Source organism: Protopterus annectens, chromosome 3.part0 (genome assembly GCF_019279795.1).
Source record: "Protopterus annectens isolate FY-2018-M chromosome 3.part0, PAN1.0, whole genome shotgun sequence".
Taxonomy (NCBI): domain Eukaryota; kingdom Metazoa; phylum Chordata; order Ceratodontiformes; family Protopteridae; genus Protopterus; species Protopterus annectens.
The window spans coordinates 542748648-542767093 of NC_056731.1; positions in this window are offsets into that span (position 1 = coordinate 542748648).

Consider the following 18446-nt stretch of genomic DNA (forward strand, 5'->3'; position numbering starts at 1 on the left):
GGGATATAACACTAATCACATCCCTACCCTCTTCAAACAACATATCAAACTGTACTTCCAAAATCACTGGCTTTGCTCATGTAATACTCCTGACTAACTTTTCTACCCTCTCCTGACCTTCAACCTCTCCTGGTGCTTTATATCTAGCATATACCTTTCCTCTCACTTCAATTTCACTCTTTGTTCTGACCTATTTTTCTTACCTTTCCCATATCCTCTTGTTAGTCTCTCTTTTTTTCTCTCATCTCTTGACTACTATCTCATTCCTATCCTCTCACATTACTTAATTCCTCCTCCTTCTCTTTCCACTCTATTTTTTATTGTAGTAGGAGCCTTATGGCATAGCCTGTATGGAATTTATTAAGTAGCCCTTGAAACTGTCCTATCTCTAGTCAGGACTTTTAATGATAATGTACCTTCTCTTTGTGAATTTGATTCGCCTAGTTTATTATTAGCAATTTGTACTCATTCTTGTTTTTTACGATTGTTGTCTTACTTGTATTCTTTGTGATTATTAAAAGTATGTCTCACTGTTATGTTCTATGTGGAGCTTTTCTCCCCGGGCCTCTACTGAAAATGGAGATATATCCAGCTAGACTAGCCCGGTTAACAAATGTAAAATAAAATAAAATAAATAAATAAAAAAACCACTTAACACTCCTTTTTTGTCTGTAACTGACAGAAAGTTGAGCCGCTGAAGCTCTTTGTAGTTATGAGGATTATGAACATGTCTATCGTATGATAACGAAGTATTAACATGTTTTGGAAAGTGAATATCAGAATTCATGTAAAGAGATTTGCATCACTTTGTTGTCCAGGGGAATTTGTTGACATCTGTTCCTGAATTGTAGAATAACTTAGGTTGTGATTAGACACCCAATCATAATTCATCTTGTATTAATGCCAGAATGCTTTTTGGACACTTGGATGCCTTTTCCCTCTCTAGATTGAAATGTATCTTAGACTCTTGATGGTCTAGCCATTATTTTTGTATGACTCAAAACCAGGAATTACATTGATAGTTCATCAGCCCCCGGCTTTCCTATTTTAAATGGGTTTGGGGTGTCTAGTCAACTGCTACCACATCTATCAATTCAGAGTCACTCTCCTATAGACCTGTTTTAGCCACAGTGTCCTGAAGCATACAAAGCCAGAAATAAAATAGATTCAGCACAGGCTGGGTTATATTAGTATGAGCATCAGTCAATAAATACTAACCAGTTTTATGACCACTGCACAAAGGGAAAAAAAATCACATTTTATGCAGTTTGTATAAATACTGTGTAGCTTGAAGAAAGTTCTTCCACCATTATGCAAAATCAGATCTTCCAAGGTTCCAAATAAACACCCATGACCTGCACTAGTATTATCTTTATTGCCTGTAAGAGAATCCAGCATAAACCAGTGCCATAAATTACAATAGTTCAACACAGTAACCCCAAAGACAACTCGTGGAGAAAGTTGTGGTAAACCTTAAGTCTGACCTTAAGGAGGCCTTATCTGGTCCAAAACTGAAGCTAGTTTGTCTTCTTCCTTCTCTTCCAAACCAAAGAAACAAAGTCAGTCAGTTTCAACACATTCTTCGGAACTGCTAAGCAAAATTGCCAAGACTCCCACAGTGCCGACAGCCTCCTTGAAACCGGTAGACCAAAATAATCAGTCTTCGGTGCCAACGGTGCCTGTTTCTGCACTGACATCTTTGGCACCTGTTTCAATACAAACTACATCAATATCAATGTCAATTAAAGACACTTCCCCTTCGGTACCAACCAAGCATACAGAAACAAAGGACCCTTCACTTATAATTGTACCACATATTCCCCCTCAGTAGATCCTTTTGTGGACCGTCCTCCCAGTCCTGTTTTGGAGAAACATCCACCAAAATCTCCATCAACTTCATTTCAATCCACCATGGGTTTGTCCAAATCTGATATTATGAGACTGGTGGATCAGCTCCTTACGATGAGGGGAGATTACCTCCTTCTACAGTTCATAGCGATGTTAGCTTTGGAACCTTACCTTCTTCCAGACCACTGCTTATTCCTTTTCCAACTTCAGCTCAGTTTTCGTAACCCCTGGTAATGACCTTCCCAGCTTCGACTGTTTCAGTGCCAGTCAGAGCTCCTCCTCCAGGACCAGTAGCTACCCTGAGTTTTTTGGGTTTGTCAGATCCAGAGACCTCTCAGGGTGGGGGTTCGACTTCAATACTTTCGGTGCCCTCCATGCCCCTCGGTGCTTCAGCATATGTAAGCTCGACTCTGGCTTCGGAGGTGGCCTCGGTGCGGGGTGGGACCACAGTTCTGGAGGAGTCTATTTAAGTTTTGAGCTCCCCTCCCTCTCCCGGGGACCTGTCTTCCAAGCCATGAAGATGGCCTTGTCCATTGTGGGCAAACAGTCCATACCTGCCCTGTCGGACCAAACATCTTGTCCATCCCCTCGACCGGACCTTCCTCCAGTCTCTTCCCTGGGACAGAGTTAGCAAAAGTCTCAGGATCAAACCACAGTGCTTCTGTCATCTTCAGATTCCCCTCCGGACACCCCACTGAAGAGGTACCTTTGAAAAGAAAGTGCAAGAGGAAGCACTTGGACTCCCCTGAAGAGTCCTTCACAGAAGATACTGATTTCAGTGAGGGGAAAGGTTCCCATAAGTCACCCCCCTGAAGTTTCATTTGGGGACATCCTAGAAATTCTTAAACAGATGAGTGGTTGGACTACCTTCCAGCCTTCCTTGGAGAAATCTGGTGTACCTAGAGGCTTTTCGTGCCCATCCCTCTATTTCTTGGATATCTGTGCCCACTGATGACCTTATTAAATTGATCGCTCAGCGGGATGTGAAGTTGTCTGACTCTATTGAGCTGATCCCAAGGAGACCTCACCATATTGCTTCTGCCCTCAGGATCAGCAACATTGGGCCAAAGGAATTCTTGTGGATGCCATAGTGGTGGTGGCAGCTACCAAGAAGGAACCTGCTGATGGGCTACAACTCATACCACACGTTTCAGCCACAGAACACGGACCAAAACACAAAAGGAGGGGGTGTATCCACATTCATCAAGGATACCTACACCTCCAGGTTAGTGGCACAGCATGATACCTCTGAGATCATCCATGTGCAACTAACATTGAACAAATTGCAATGCAAATTGGGGCCTGGTACACATCACTCTCCATGACCCAGGACCACCACTCCACCTTTCTGAAGACACTGGAAAACATGAAGGTCCTACCAAACACCCTGATATTGGGCGATTTCAATTACCCTACCATTCACTGGGAAAACTACTCGAGTACAAATTCCCAGGCCCAGCACTTCCTAGAATTCATCAACTCAAATGCCCTGGATCATCTGGTAAACTCCCCTTCCAGAGGTGAAAACATATTGGACCTGGTCATCACCAACATGGGCGACAGGTGTTCCACACCAGAGGTCAACCCGTCACTGGTTAGATCAGACCATAAACTAATTACTCTGGATGTCCACACCCCACCACCACCCCCAACTAAGGAAACCACAGTAAAAAAACTTTTCTAAAGCAAACTTTACCTTACTTAAGACAGAGGTGGTAAGTTTCACAGCCCCCACGCTAAAGGATAACACTGCCCAAGATGCAGAAACCTTTACAAATGCACTCTATGAGCACCTACAAGGATACATGGATCATGCCATCCCTAGCAAAACCAAGACTCACTCCTCTAAGAGAAGGAAACCAGTTTAGTGGACCCCTGCAATAAAAAGGATATACAATAGAAGGAGAAAACTAGTTCAGAAAAAAAGCAAATCCCAAAAAGGAAAGACATCCCTGATCAGTATCACTAAGAAGCTACCTTTACAAATGCACTCTATGAGCGCCTACAAGGATGCATGGATCATGCCATCCCTAGCAAAACCAAGACTCACTCCTCTAAGAGAAGGAAACCAGTTTGGTGGACCCCTGCAATAAACAGGCTGTACACTAGAAGGAGGAAACTAGTTCAGAAAAAAAAGCAAATCCCAAGAAGGAAAGACATCCCTGATCAGTATCAGTAAGAAACTGAGGTCCCTCATGAAATCATCCAAGGCTGACTTCGAAAGAAAAATAGCCAAGGATTCAAAAGATAACCGCAAAGCCTTCTTTAGCTATTTTAAGAATCTAAGTGGCAACTCGCAGATATTCACTGAACTAGTGCAAAATAGCACAAAATATACTGAACCTACTGATATTGCCAACATCCTAGCAGATAGATTCAGTGCAAACTTCACCCCCCTCTCACCTCCAAAAGGGCCCACAACAATACCAGAAAAGTGTAGTGTCCCAAAATTCACAGACGCACAGGTGAAAACAGCCCTTTCAAAAGCCAAAAACACAGCATCAGTGGGACCAGATGGTGTCCCAGGCTGCGTCTTGCACGAACTACAGAACGAACTAAGCCCCCACCTAAACACGCTATTCAACCTCAGCCTCTCCACAGGCTATGTGCCCATAGCATGGTGCACAGCAACGGTTATTCCTCTCCACAAAGGAGGGGCTACAACTGACCCTGGTAACTATCACCCCATAAGCCTGACTAGCCGGGTCTGCAAGTTTATGGAGTGCATAATCATGGAACTCATTAACAAAGACAATGGGAACTTCCAAACACTTGACCGACCCAGTTCGGCTTTGTTACGGGAAGATCATGCCAACTAAAACTGGTTGACTTTTTCAAGACAGTCACCAAGGCCATAGAAGAGGGAAAGGTGGTTCACACAGCCTACCTTGACCTCGCCAAGGCTTTTGACACCATTCCCCACTCGGGTATTACAGCAAAACTCACCAGCCTGAACATAAACCCCTACGTCACAAGATGGGTCGCCAACTGGCTTACAGACAGAACAGACACGGTAAGAATAGCGGGCTCCAGGCCCGACTCCAAACCAGTCACAAGTGGTGTCCTGCAAGGCTCAGTCCTGGGACCCCTACTGTTCGGCATATACTTCTCAGAAGTACAGGCAAACACAGGAGGACTATGGCTAATGAAGTTTGCCGATGACTGCAAACTGGGAGCCCTAACTGACTCTCTGGCTGACACGGACATCCTCCAAAATGGCCTTACTGAGACAGACACCTGGTGTCAAAGTCATGGCCTCAAGCTAAATGCCAAAAAATGCTTAGTCAATCCATTTGGGTAAACAAAACACCCACAAATTACCACATAGGTGGTAGCCCCTTAATACAGAAGAGGTAAGGAGCTCTGGGGACCTAGGTAGACAGTAATCTCTCCTTTGGCAGTCATATTGCCAAAGTAGTTAGGAAATCCTTCTATGTGGCCCATCTAATTATTAAAGGGTTCACATCTAGAAATAAAGAGGTTATAGTGCCCCTCTACTCGTTACTCGTTAGACCCATCATAGAGTACAATGCCCCATTTGGGATGTACCTCACAAGACACTTCCAACAGCTGGAAAGACCACAAAAGCACCTCACCAAGAGGATTACTGGCCTCAAACATATGTCCTATGCAGCCCGACTGAAAAAACTCCGGCTGTACTCAGTGGCATATCGCTTACTCAGAGGTGATCTCGGCCTGACTTACTAAGCCATGTCCAACTCAGAATTGATGGACATGCTCCACCTAAAGAAATCCAAGTCACTGTGAGCCACGTGCTCTAGTGAGCTAAACCTCGCCATAACAATAAATAGAACATGCTGGAGGGATAGATTCCTGTCACAGAGACTCCCCATGCTTTGGAACAAAATTCCAAATTATGTCAGGCAAAGCCCCTCACTAACACTCTTCAAGAGAAACCTTGACGAGTGGATGGGTAACAGAAAATACACCCCTGGGATCACTTCATTGGCTTTGCTTGACAGAGGATCATTTAATTAATCAATGGGGTAGCGAAAGCCATCACACTCTGGCTAGGCTTATAAATGCCCTCGGGCAGATAGCCTAGTACCTACCTATAAACTTCCAAGTCCTACTCTCCATCCTCTTAACAAAGAGTCTAGGACAATGGATAGATTTGGGAAACTTGTATACGCTTCATTGACCTTCACTCTCAGTTCCTTGAATTGCATGGCACATTTTACCTGGCTTCAAAGAGATCTGGAGCAGTAGCTTGAAGGAGTTTGAGATGAAGTGGCTTTTCAGCTCGGTACCCTAGAATCTATCTCCAACTCGTCCATGAGGCTAATTGCTCATACTGCAGAAGGGGACGATAAGAGCAGCAGGTTCAGGTGTAACGATCAGGAGACATGCCTGGATGCAGTTATTTGATTTTGTGAAGCCATTTAAATCTTTCATCAATGGCCTTTTTGACGGGACATCCCTGTTTGGTCCCAAAGTTAGAGACTCTAGCCAGATGTGAGAAAGATGGGAAGATCCTTTCTGCAATGGGCATACACTTCTCCACTCCTCAATTGCCTTATTCCAGGAACCAGAGAAGTGGGAGGCTGTGGTTCAAAAAGAACCAAGGGCCTTTCCAGGATTCGAGTGGCATTGACTTCCCTCGGTGCAGAGGGGGGAGTAATAATGGAAGATGCTGCTCAAGAGGCAGAAATGGCCCACAGAATCAGGGTTCTAGAGACACTTTCCCTGGTAACTCCTGTCAGCGCTCCTGAAAGGAGGCCTGATTGCCTTCCTCTGGAGGCAGTCTGGGAATGATTATCCGTGCACCAATCTGCCTGGCTAAGGCTAACAACAGACAAATGGGTGCAGAGGATTATCACCAGAGGTTACAATATCCCCTTTTCAGAAGAACCAGAAGGACTGAGAAGAATCCCCAATATTTCAGCCAGTCACAGAGATGCAGCAGTCTTAGAAATAAAAAAAACTGCTCAACAAAAGAGTCATCCAAGCAGTCCAACCAGACCAGAGAGGAACTGTGATTTACTCAAGACTCTTTTTAGTGCCAAAGAAAACGGGACTGGAGACCAATTTTGGTTCTCAGTCATTTGAGCAAATCAGTTCAGCAAACCAAATTCCGGATGTCTCTGTTCAGTCTATACTTCTGTTCTTGGAAAAAGATTGGATGTGTGCAGTAGATCTTCAGGATGCATATTACCATATAAAAATTGAGAAGTAGTCCAAAAGATTACTGCACTTCCGGCTGGGAGCCAGTCGCTATCACTTCAGGGCCCTGCCATTTGGTCTCACCACAGCCCCCAGGGTGTTCACCAAATGCATAGCAGTGGTAGCAGCTCACATCAAAACTGCTAGGATTCTGAGTGTTTCCATATCGAGACAACTGCCTCCTTACCGCTCCCACCAGGCATCAAGTCATAAAGGCACGTGATTATACTCTTCTCCTTTGTTCCGGCTTAGGAATCACTGTAAACCACAAAAAGTCCAATTTAAAACCATCCCAACAGTTGGAATTCATTGGAGCTATGCTCGACACAGTCACTGGCATTACATCTCTTCCCCTAGAAGGACTTCAAAGGATCAGATCAGAAGTCAGCCAGATCATTCGCAGCAAGAAAGTAACAGCAAGACTCATTCTACAGACTCGAGGGTCGATGGCAACCTCTATCACTTTAGGTTCCCCTGGCCATATATCACATGCAAATAGTCCTCATCCCCCATTCTGGCCTCAGCAGGTCAGGTTTCTTTTCCTATGGCCTTATCTACTTCAGAAATCCTGGATACTGGACCCAGCTCCTGACCTATTGTCCCACCCAGAGGGACTGGTTCATCCAAATCTGCAGCATCTCAAGCTCACTGCAGGCTTCTCCAATTCCCATGATTCCAGGCATCCCTGTCTCACCTCCCTGGTCCAACGAATCATTCTGGCCCAGCACAAACCTTCAAAAAGAAAACTATCATAACAAGTGGCAAAAGTTTGGGAATGATTATCCCTGCACCAATCTGCCTGGCTAAGGATAGCAACAGACAAATGGGTGCAGAGGATTATCACCAGAGGTTACCATATCCCCTTTTCAGAAGAACCAGGAGGACTAAGAAGAATCCCCAATGTTTCAGCCAGTCACAAGGATGCAGCAGTCTTAGAAATAAAAAAAACTGCTCAACAAAAGAGTCATCCAATCAGTCCAACCAGACCAGAGAGGATCTGGGATTTACTCAAGACTCTTTTTAGTGCCAAAGAAAACGGGACTGGCGACCAATTTTGGATCTCAGTCATTTGAACAAATCAGTTCAGCAAACCAAATTCCGGATGGTCTCTGTTCAGTCTGTACTTCTGTTCTTGGAAAAAGATGATTGGATATGCTCAGTAGATCTTCAGGATACATATTACCATATAAAAATTGAGAAGCAGTGCAAAAGATTCCTGCGCTTCTGGCTGGGAGCCAATCACTATCACTTCAGGGCCCTGCCATTTTGTCTCACCACAGCCCCTAGGGTGTTCACCAAATGCATAGTGGTAGCAGCTCACATCAAAACTGCTAGGATTCTGAGTGTTTGCATATCGAGATAACTGGCTCCTTGCCACTCCCTCCAGGAATCAAGTCATAAAGGCACGTAATTATACTCTTCTCCTTTGTTCCAGCTTAGGAATCACTGTAAACCACAAAAAGTCCTATTTAAAACCATCCCAACAGCTGGAATTCATTGGAGCTATGCTCGACACAGTCACCGGCATTACACCTCTTCCCCTAGAAGGACTTCAAAGGATCAGATCAGAAGTCAGCCAGATCATTCCTGGGGGAATCAGGGCAAAGTAGTTTCTGCATTTCGTGTTCATGTAGCTGGCAAAAAGGTCACAGCAAGGCTGGCCCCACCTGCGGAATATCCTGTCCGCTATTCCTTTCTTGAGGGACCACTCATAAGGCTTGTCTGCTATCACGTTGGATTTCCCTGTGATGTGCGTTGCCAACAGGAAGTGCTGTGTGGATGTAGCTTATTTCCATACTCTTAGGGCCTCGTGACAAAGGGGATAGGACCTGGTTCCTCCTTGTTTGTTGGTGTACCAGACCACTGACATGTCTGAATAGCAATTGTACCCAGAGGAAGAGAGTCCTGGAAGTACTGCAGTGCTAAAAGTACTGCTCTCATCTCCAGGACACTGATATGCAGATGTCTCTCTTGATTGGTCCATGTGCCTTGGGCTGTTCTTCCCTGAAAATGCCCCCCCACCCTATCAGGGAAGCGTCCATGGTCACTGTGTCCGCTGGTGGGGGTAGAACAAAAGGACAACCTATCGTGACATGGAGAGGTCAACCACCACTGAAGATCCTTTCTACATGTGTTTGTGATCATTATAAGATGAGACATTGGGAGCTCTTGGTACGACCACTGAGTAAACAACAGCCATTGCAGAATCTGCATGTGCATGCAACCCAACAGTATGGCTAATATTGCAGCTGCCATCATGCCTAACAATTTTAGTACTTCTGATGCTGGAGCCTTGTTTTTGGCTATGATATTGTGAACCTGCTGACGGAGTAGTAAGACACTTTCTGGTGGAAGTCTCAGAGTGGTGTCCAATTCTGCTCCAATAAAAATGTTTTTTCCTGAGTTTATTGTAATGCCCAGCTAACTGCAGAGTGAAAGAGTGGCGTCCCTAGCTTGTATGAGTTGATGTCTGGTGGTGGCGGTGAGGAGCCAATCGTCTAGATACAGAAACACCTGGAATCCTAAACGTCTCAGGTGAGCCGTGACCACTGCCATGCATTTGGTGAATACTCTGGGGGCTGTAATGAGACCAAAGGGCAGGGCTCGAAACTGATAATGATTGGCTCCCAGCCGGAAGCGCATATGATCCCTGGATGGTCTGGCCATTTTTATGTGGTAGTACGTATTCTGAAGATCTATCGAGCACATCCAATTGTCTTTCCCTAAAAAGGGAAGTATCGAATGAAACGTGACCATCTGGAACTTCTCTTTCTTGACAGATTTGTTTAGTCTGCTGAGGTCCAACATAGGTCTCCAGTCCCGTTTTTTTTGGAACTAAAATATATCTTGAGTAAGTTCCGGATCCTATCTGCTCTACTGGGACTGGTTGGATGAATCTTTTTCTTAGCAACGATCAGACCTCTATTGTTGCCTGATGCCTGTAACTGGATGGAACATCTGGGATTTTTCTTGTCAATGGAGAGGGTGTGGCAAAAGGAATGAAATATCCTCTGGAAATGATACTTTGTACCCAGTTGTCCTTTGCTATTTTGAGCCAGGTGTCTGGATACAAAGATAAGCAACCCCCCTGACTGCTTCCAGAGTAAGACAGTCAGGCCTCTTTTCAGGAGCGCTCGTAGGGCTTCCCAAAAAACTGATCTCTGCCGCGAGGGTGGTGTCTTCCATTACTGCCCCATCCTCTGCCCCTGGAGAGGGGGTTTACCACGTGTGTCCTGAAAGGCTCCTTAGGCTTTGCGGAACCACATCTTTCCTCCCCTTTGACCCTTGGGGTAGGGTCTGGTAGGAGTGGAAAAATGGACACTGATGGCAGAGTCTTTCCTTCCTGCTCACACCTGGTCAAAGTTTCCTTAACTTTAGGCACAAAAGGGGATGAGCCATCAAAAGAGGTATTTACAAAGGATGACTTAAAGTGCTCTGCGAAGGAACACAAGTGCATCCAGGTGCGTCTCCTAAGAGCAATTCCTGTACCCACTGCCCTGCTGCCCTGTTCACTCCATCAGCTGCATATGAAATGAGGTGCATGGGCGAGTTTACTATGGAGTTGAGGGTAGCAAGCTGGGAGGCAACTTTTTCTGAAGCTCCTGCAGCTACTGTACCCTGAAGAGAATCTCTGAGCTCTTTTAGGAGATCTCTTTGCAGTCTAGTAAAATGGGTTAGATAGTTGAGCGAACGTGGTGCAAAAGTCAAACTGTAAGTTCTCTTACCATATCTATCCATGATCCTAGAATCTCTGTTAGGAATATGGATACAGGAGGAATTTTCTAAGATTTCCTTTTTGGTGGCTGCCGCCACCACCATGACATCAACTGGAACACCCTTAGTAAAAAAAAGATTTGTCCTGGGGGGCAGAAATAAATTTATTAAGCCTCCTGGGGACAGGCTCCATGGTGTTCAGAGACACCCATGCCCTTCGTGAGACGAGCTGCATAAGCTCATTGAAGGGTGGAGACAGCCAAGAGGTGGAGGGCTGAGACCCGAAAGCCTTCATGAGAACCGATTCGTCTTCAGTAGTGTTGGTGGACTGCCAGTCACCCCTCTGCCTAAGGATTTCTAATATCTCAGCAAATGAGATATCCTCAGAGGGGGACCATGGGGACCCTTCTGATTCATTCATCGGATGTGAGGGACTCCTGTGGATATTCTAAATGCTTCCTCTTACAGATTCTCTTTCTGGAAACCTCATCGGTGGGGGCTTCTGGTGAGGTCTCGGAAGAACAGGGGCCACCCAATGGGGCTTCCTGAGGCTCTGGATCTCTATGCTTGGCAAAGATCTGGGAAGCAAAAGCAGACACAGACACTTTTGGAGAGGAGGTAGCCAGACCTGAAGTCGAAGATGTCTTAGGAGACATAACTCTCCTCATGGCTTCGAAGACACCTCTGCTGTAATGAGAAGGGACCGATGGATCAGAGGAAAACATCTATACCCCCGGCACAGGGACAGTGGGCTCCGAGCCAGAGGTAGGAGCCGAGCTCATCCAAGCCGAAGGCCCGAGAGGCAGAGTTGCAATAGACAAGTCAGTCCGACTATCCTCCCCGGACCCAACCAGAAAGTGTCGGCTCCTAGATTCCTCGATTGGCACCGAGGATGTCAGAGCAAACAGAGCAGACATCGGCTCCAACGGCTCAATGATCATCAAGCCCGACTCCTCCAGCTGCGAAGGGCTGGTATGGCTCAGAGGAGGAAGAGTAGTAGATGGTAAAAGGGTCTTTGGTTCCGAAGCCGTTTGGGTTGAAGCAGATAAAAATTTTGCAAAGGCCGGTGCCTGTAAAAGCTTCTGCACCACATGATCCACATCCAAATCGGAAAGGCTTATTGAAGACTGAGATGAGTGGATAGAAGGAGGTACAGACTGCAGGAGTGGAGACTTAGGCATTTTGGATACTGGCTCTGAAAGGATAAGATGGTCGGCTCCGAGGTCGGTAGAACCGACATCTAAGATTTTTTTAATTTCTTTACCTCAGAAGAAGTAGAAACCTTAGAAGACTTTGAGGATGTGCTGGACCTGCCCTTGTCATGCAAAGCTTCTTGAAAGAAAGGTTTAACTTTCTCTTTCTCTCCTGGAGAACCCTATAAGAGAAAGAATGCCAGATGAAGCAGCTTTCCTGCAGATGCAATTCTCCCAAACAATAAAAGCAATTCACATGACTGTCAGTGGCAGACATTTTCTGCCCACACTTAGGACATTTCTTAAACCCTGATTTAGGGTGTTTATCTTTATCATAGTCAGCTATACTGTAACACACAAAGTCAATAGGGTGCTGTAAGAAAACTAGACACACCCAAACAAGAAATATCAAACAAGCCCTTTAAAAACTATGGGCTAAAATAGTAATCAGCACACACAAACTCTATACTATTTATATACTCTCTAGAGACTAAATATATCAAAGTTGTAACAGAAAGGTCACTATACAAAGGCACACAACTACAATGTAAACTAGTATTACACACTCTAAACTGTGTATCTAAACTCTAAGGCTAATTATACCTAAGCTGTGATAGAAAAGTCACTATTCAAAACTCTTAAGGACTAAATATAACAAGCTGTAATACAAAGTCACTATTCTAAGCACACACTGAAATCTAAAGTCCTATAAAAATTTTTAACAAGGCCTAAAATAAAATGAGGCCAAGAGAGCTATTAATAGTTTAGAAAAAAAGGCACACAAAGGGAAGGGAAACTACAAAATAAGCTATAAGAGCCAATCTAAGTATCTAAATATACATTTTTATCAGTATGATAATATATTTGCAAGAAAAAAAGGTTTTACTGGCCCAAGCTAGTGAGAATCTCCGATCTATTGCAGCGGCAAACTAGATCTGAGGTAACTCTAGGTGCATCATTGGATAGGGACTTGGCCTAGTGCTATCAGAAGACCTCAAGCTTTGTAGTAGGCTTACTCGGAGCCAACCCATTTGTAAGAATGAACGGCGAGATAGAACAACTTCACATCAGAAATTTTACCCTCCAGGTCAGGAAGATCAGACTTAAGTTAACAACCCTGAGAAAGAACAGCCAACAATACCTGGACATATGGGCCTGATAATTAATAGCCATAAAAGCCAAAGATATGTAAACATTCTTGTCTAGCCTTTCCATTGTTCTGCTATCTTTATCACAAGACAGTAACTTGAGTGAAGGAAGCAATTGAGAAGGCTTGTCAGAAGCAACAGACACCACCGAGGGATCAGCAGCAGGACATTTATACAAAGTTACAATCCTCGGGCACCCTATAAAATCTATCAGGCTTCTTGCTAGTAGGAGGAAGAGAATCAAAAGCTTTAGAGGAATTGGAAAAAGCATCCAATAAAGGAGGCAAAACAGGAGGAATAGCAGAAAGTTTAGGGGATTCCATCTGCAGCAACTCATAATACCATTTATGAATATCAGAGACCTGAGAACAATCCCATTTTTAAAAAATCTATCATCCTGGTGATTGTGTCCTCAAATGAAATTCTTCTAAGGAACTATCGGGACTAATACATTCCTCTTCCTCTGACCCACAGTCCAAATAAGAAAGGATTTGGGAAGAATAAGCAAAGGATTCCTCATCAGAATCCAACTCTTCCTCAGAGGAATCCTATTCCCTGGGACTTTAAGAGCAGAGGGCCCAAGGGGGGTAGAAACAGAAACCCGTTGAGAAGGTTTTAAAGCTATCAAAGCATTAAAAAAACCCTGAATAAAGGCCTGCCACTCACTCCGTGGATCCCTAGGAGTAGTAGAAACATGTTTAACTTTTTGTTTCTTCTTTAAAGGAATGTCTGCCCTATAAAACTTAGAGAAGGCTCTGAACTGGGATGGCATTCAATAACCGTAGTAGGGACTTCTTCCCTAACTAAAATCTGCGGAACTCCCCTAGGCCCCTTATAAGTATTTAACCGTAATTCCCCCTGAATGTCCAAAAAAGGATGCCTGCACAGCTTCCTTAGAAGTGCCTGCCAGCCAGATCCTCTCTTGGATGTAACCCAGTTGTGACCAAAGAATCTGATAAGGTCAGGCGAGCTCCCAGGTTCTCACTGACATTGGGAGAAACGCCTGATGGAGGCTGGACAGTGGAAGATTCCAGTCTTAACTTTTTCACCTTCTTCTTCTTCTTCCTCCTTAACAGCTGACACTTGATGTGGAAAGTTCCTTCCATTGTATCTTCAGCAAGAAACCTAAGGTGCTGGTTCTCAAGATACAAAGAAAGGAAAGAAAGCCTACTACAAAGGATTTTCAGAGTAAAAGCCTGGCAAATTGGCCAGGTTGTACGGTTGTGAGAAGCTCCTAGGCAATAAAGACATTTATTGTGGTGGTCTTTATGGGGAATCTGTCTCCTATACGGGCATTTACCCTTCCCGGATGTCATTAAACCCCCCCCCCGGAGCAACAAAAAAACAAAACCCCGACAGGGTACTTATCTGAAATGGCTTGATACCAGCAAGAAGATGGAGTTGATCAACCAATGAACGATAAATATGTTTGAAAAGATATGCATTCAGATTGACGATTCAGAGATCCGTTTGGACTGGGGGCATAGTAGTTCTGAGGATGGTATCACTTTTATGCCCTTTGCAATGAGAGGAGCATGTGTGTGACATCTGGCCTACCTTAAAACAATAGCAGGCTTTGGTATACTGGTTGTTAGGCTTTCATGGCAGAAAAAACTCATATGTAAGGAATACTGCAACAGTGAATGCAAGGACATCAACTAGCCCTGAATGGCTGCAAGTTATGTCGCTGGCACCAACTAGAAAACCGTTTTCATTTGCTACTATATTATTTGCTAGTAATTGCATCCATAAGTACCTGCTGCACATCCAAAGCAAATAAGAGCCTAAAAGGAATTTAGATCCTCTCATCCAAGCAATCAACTGAAGATGTCTGATGCTGGGGTGTATCAAACACCCCTGTTGTTGTGAGTAGAGCCAGTCTGTGAGGAAACCTGTGGTAACTAACCTTGGCCATTTCCAAAAGAAGGAACAGCCATGGTTGCTTGGGCCAGAATGGAGTCACCACAATGACCTTGGGGGATTCCTTCTGAATCTTCATAAATACCCAGAATATCAGTGGAAAAGGTGGAAAAGCATACAGAAACATTCCTGTCCAAGGAAAAGAAAAGGCCATCTGTCTTCTAGGCCTTCTTGCATGGAGTCCTGAAACAGAATTTTTCCAGTTGATTGTTCAAGAACTCCCATAGATGGATCAAATCTTGAAATTTCTCCCTGATCTAGTTTCTATTTGTGAGTGTCTGCTCTGGTCCTGCTTAGCTAATCTACCACACAACTTTGCTCTGATGGAATGGATGACTGTACAGTGAAATTGTGCTGTGAAGCTAAATCCCAAGCTAACATGGCTAGTCTGCAAATGGGGTATGACGTGGTACCTCCTTGCTTGTTGATGTACCAAATGACTGTGGTATTAACTATAACCACTTGAAGAGGTCCCAGGGACCAAAAATGGTTCAGAGAGTTGAGCATCTTGATCAGGGCAAACATCTCCTTGATATTTATGCAGTTGTGTCTGTCCTTGGTGCCCCATACTTCATGCACTTTTATCCCTCCTGAAACTGCTCCCCAAGCAAAGTTCAAAGTGTCTGTGATGACTGACTGCTTTGAAGCAAGGAGGGAGAAAGAGAAACCTGGATTGTCAAAAGATTGCTCTTCGGACAAATCCCAGCACTGGGATTTGAAAAAAACAAAGGCTGTTGATAATGGGACCAGAGAGGTTTCAAATACCACTTTACTTTCCTCATTTGGAGTCTTGCCATGGGTTTAATGAGAACTGTAGATGCCACAAAACCAAAAATCCTGAGGTATTCCCTCATTGTGACAGAAGTCTGAATGGAAAACCTCACAAATAGATCCAAATAAAGATCTATTTTTTCTGTTAAATAAAAGCTCTTTCAACTGAGGTGTCTAGCTGATATCTCAGGAACTCAATCCTGTGTGAAGGAGTCAAGAAAGACGTTTGAACGTTCTCTAGGAATCCAAGCCTGTATAACAGACCTCTCACCTGACAGAGATTCCTGACACTTGGAAAAAGACTCTGCAAAATTAAGTCATCTAAATATGGAAAAAATGTGGATACCCAGTAGCCTGTAATGAGCTAATACTGGAGATAGACACCTTGTAATCACTCTTGGTGCAGTGGATAGTCCAAAGGCTAAGACAGAGAACTGATAATGTGATCCAGACACACAAATCCTTAAGAAATGTCTGAAGTTTGGAGCATATTTTAATTCTAGTGTTACCAGGAAACTTAAAAGAGGAAGAAGAGGTAGCAGGTTGTAAAGTGACATTTTGAATTTGGGCATTATAATACACAGGTTTAGGAAAGAAAGATCCAGACTTGGTCTCCTCACATTTTCTTTCCTTGGCACTAGGAATATCCTTGAATAAAAACCCTTCTGTATCTGGGAAGGAGGAGCTAGTTCTATTACTCCCTAGGCCAGCACATTATGAACAGGTGCAAAGAAAGAGTATGATCTGGAGGATGAGTAATGAACCTTTGGGAAGAGGAATTTCCTCCCATTGCCATCTGTAACCTTGATGAAAGATTTTCAAAACCCATTTGTCTGAAACAACCTGTTGCCAAACTGAAAAATGGAAATTCAGACTTTTTTAGATGAAAAAAGGGACCGGGGGGGGGGGGTCACAAGATCTCCTGAATAGTTATTCAGACTTGCTGGACTGTCCTTTATTCTGGGAGAGTCTAGACTTCTTTTTGGACACCCTTGTCATTTCTTTTTAAATATCTATTTACCTGAATTTTGCTGAGATTTATTTATTTATTTATTGCCAAAACTGGATAGGAAGATAAAAAAAATCCCTTGGACAACTTGGAAAAGGAGAGCTGAAAAATCTGAAGAGATTTCCTGGATTTGCTTGCTCTCTTCATCAAACTTTTTGATTACCTCCGCAGCAGAGGGGCCAAACACTGAATCTCTGTTTTTATCATCATCTGGAAGATTCTGAGAATGCAGCTATGTGAACTTCCTCTAAACAGTACCAGTGGCCAAAGCCTTAGAAGAAGTATCAACAGAGTCATGTACAATGCAAGTAATGGCTGCAATTTCGAATTTCCACCTCACATCTGAAGGTTCTAACCTAATGTCTCACAGACTATGTAGGGCCTTCTTAAAGGGTACCATACATCTTAGATCACCTGTTAGACAACCTTTTACTCCCTGGAATCTGAATTTTGTACTGTTATGGATTATTCTTCCTCCCTTTGAGCCTGCATCATCTTGCCATTTAAAATTTCTCTCTTGGAAAACAATTTTCTTGGTAGCCATTACTTCAGCACATAGAGTGTCCGAACTTTAGGCCCTATCTATCAAACCCCCATATTTGGTGTTTCATCCCAACAGAGTGTCACTGAGGACTAACTCTTCCTTCCTTCTACAGGTGTGTTCCGAGACTAACCTGGATCAAACTATTGAACTCCCAACTTTCTTCAGTAACCATTCTAACAAGTTGGAGTATATGTTGCATAAGCTTGATGTTCACAGGCAATTAAGATTCTGTTTGGACAGAACAAAAGAATTTAATAAATCAGAACAATTCTTTGTTTCTCATGCTGATACTAACAAAGGGCTACCAGTATCCAAAGTTACTCTTTCCAAATAGTTAGCTGACTGCATAAAATTTACATATTTCTCAGTGAATCAACCATTAGAACATGGATGTGAAAGCGCATTCCACTTGGGCTTTCTACTTCCTCAGCTTATGCAGCTAGGCTGCCTTTGGACACTATATGTGCAGCTGCCACTTGGTCTAAGCCGCATACCTTCATCACGCATTACAAAGTAGATAGGGCCTCCAGGGACAGGGCTTTCTTTGGTTCCACTATCCTCAGGAATATACTCTCATGAGCCACCCAGGATTAGGGTGCTTGGGATGCTATCCATGTGTAAGAATGAATGGCGAGATTGAACAACTTCACATAACGAAGTTATGTACTTACCATAACGTTCCATGTGAGTTGTTCATCTTGCCTTCATTCTTACATTCCCACCGGCTTTCCCCCTCCAGGTTTCTCGAAGTACGAGTAAGACTTGCGGCCTGGTCAGTCTTGTTCTTGCTGGAGTACTTTTTATGTGTCGTCATGTTTTTACATACTGGGATCAGCAAACTAGATCTGAGGTGAGACGTGGGATAGGGACTTGGCCTCAAGCTACTCTAAAACCTTGAGCTTGTGAAAGCGGATGACTCAGAGCTGATGGATCGGCTCCGAACCCATGTGTAAGAATGAAAGTGAGATGAACAACTCACATGGAACGTTATGGTAAGTACCAAACTTCTTTTTTTTTTATGTCCCCATAAATATGGATATTGCTGAACCAATTTGTGTGTGGGTACATAATTTACAGCTATTGCCTTTGTTTTAGCTTCATTAATTTTGTATCCC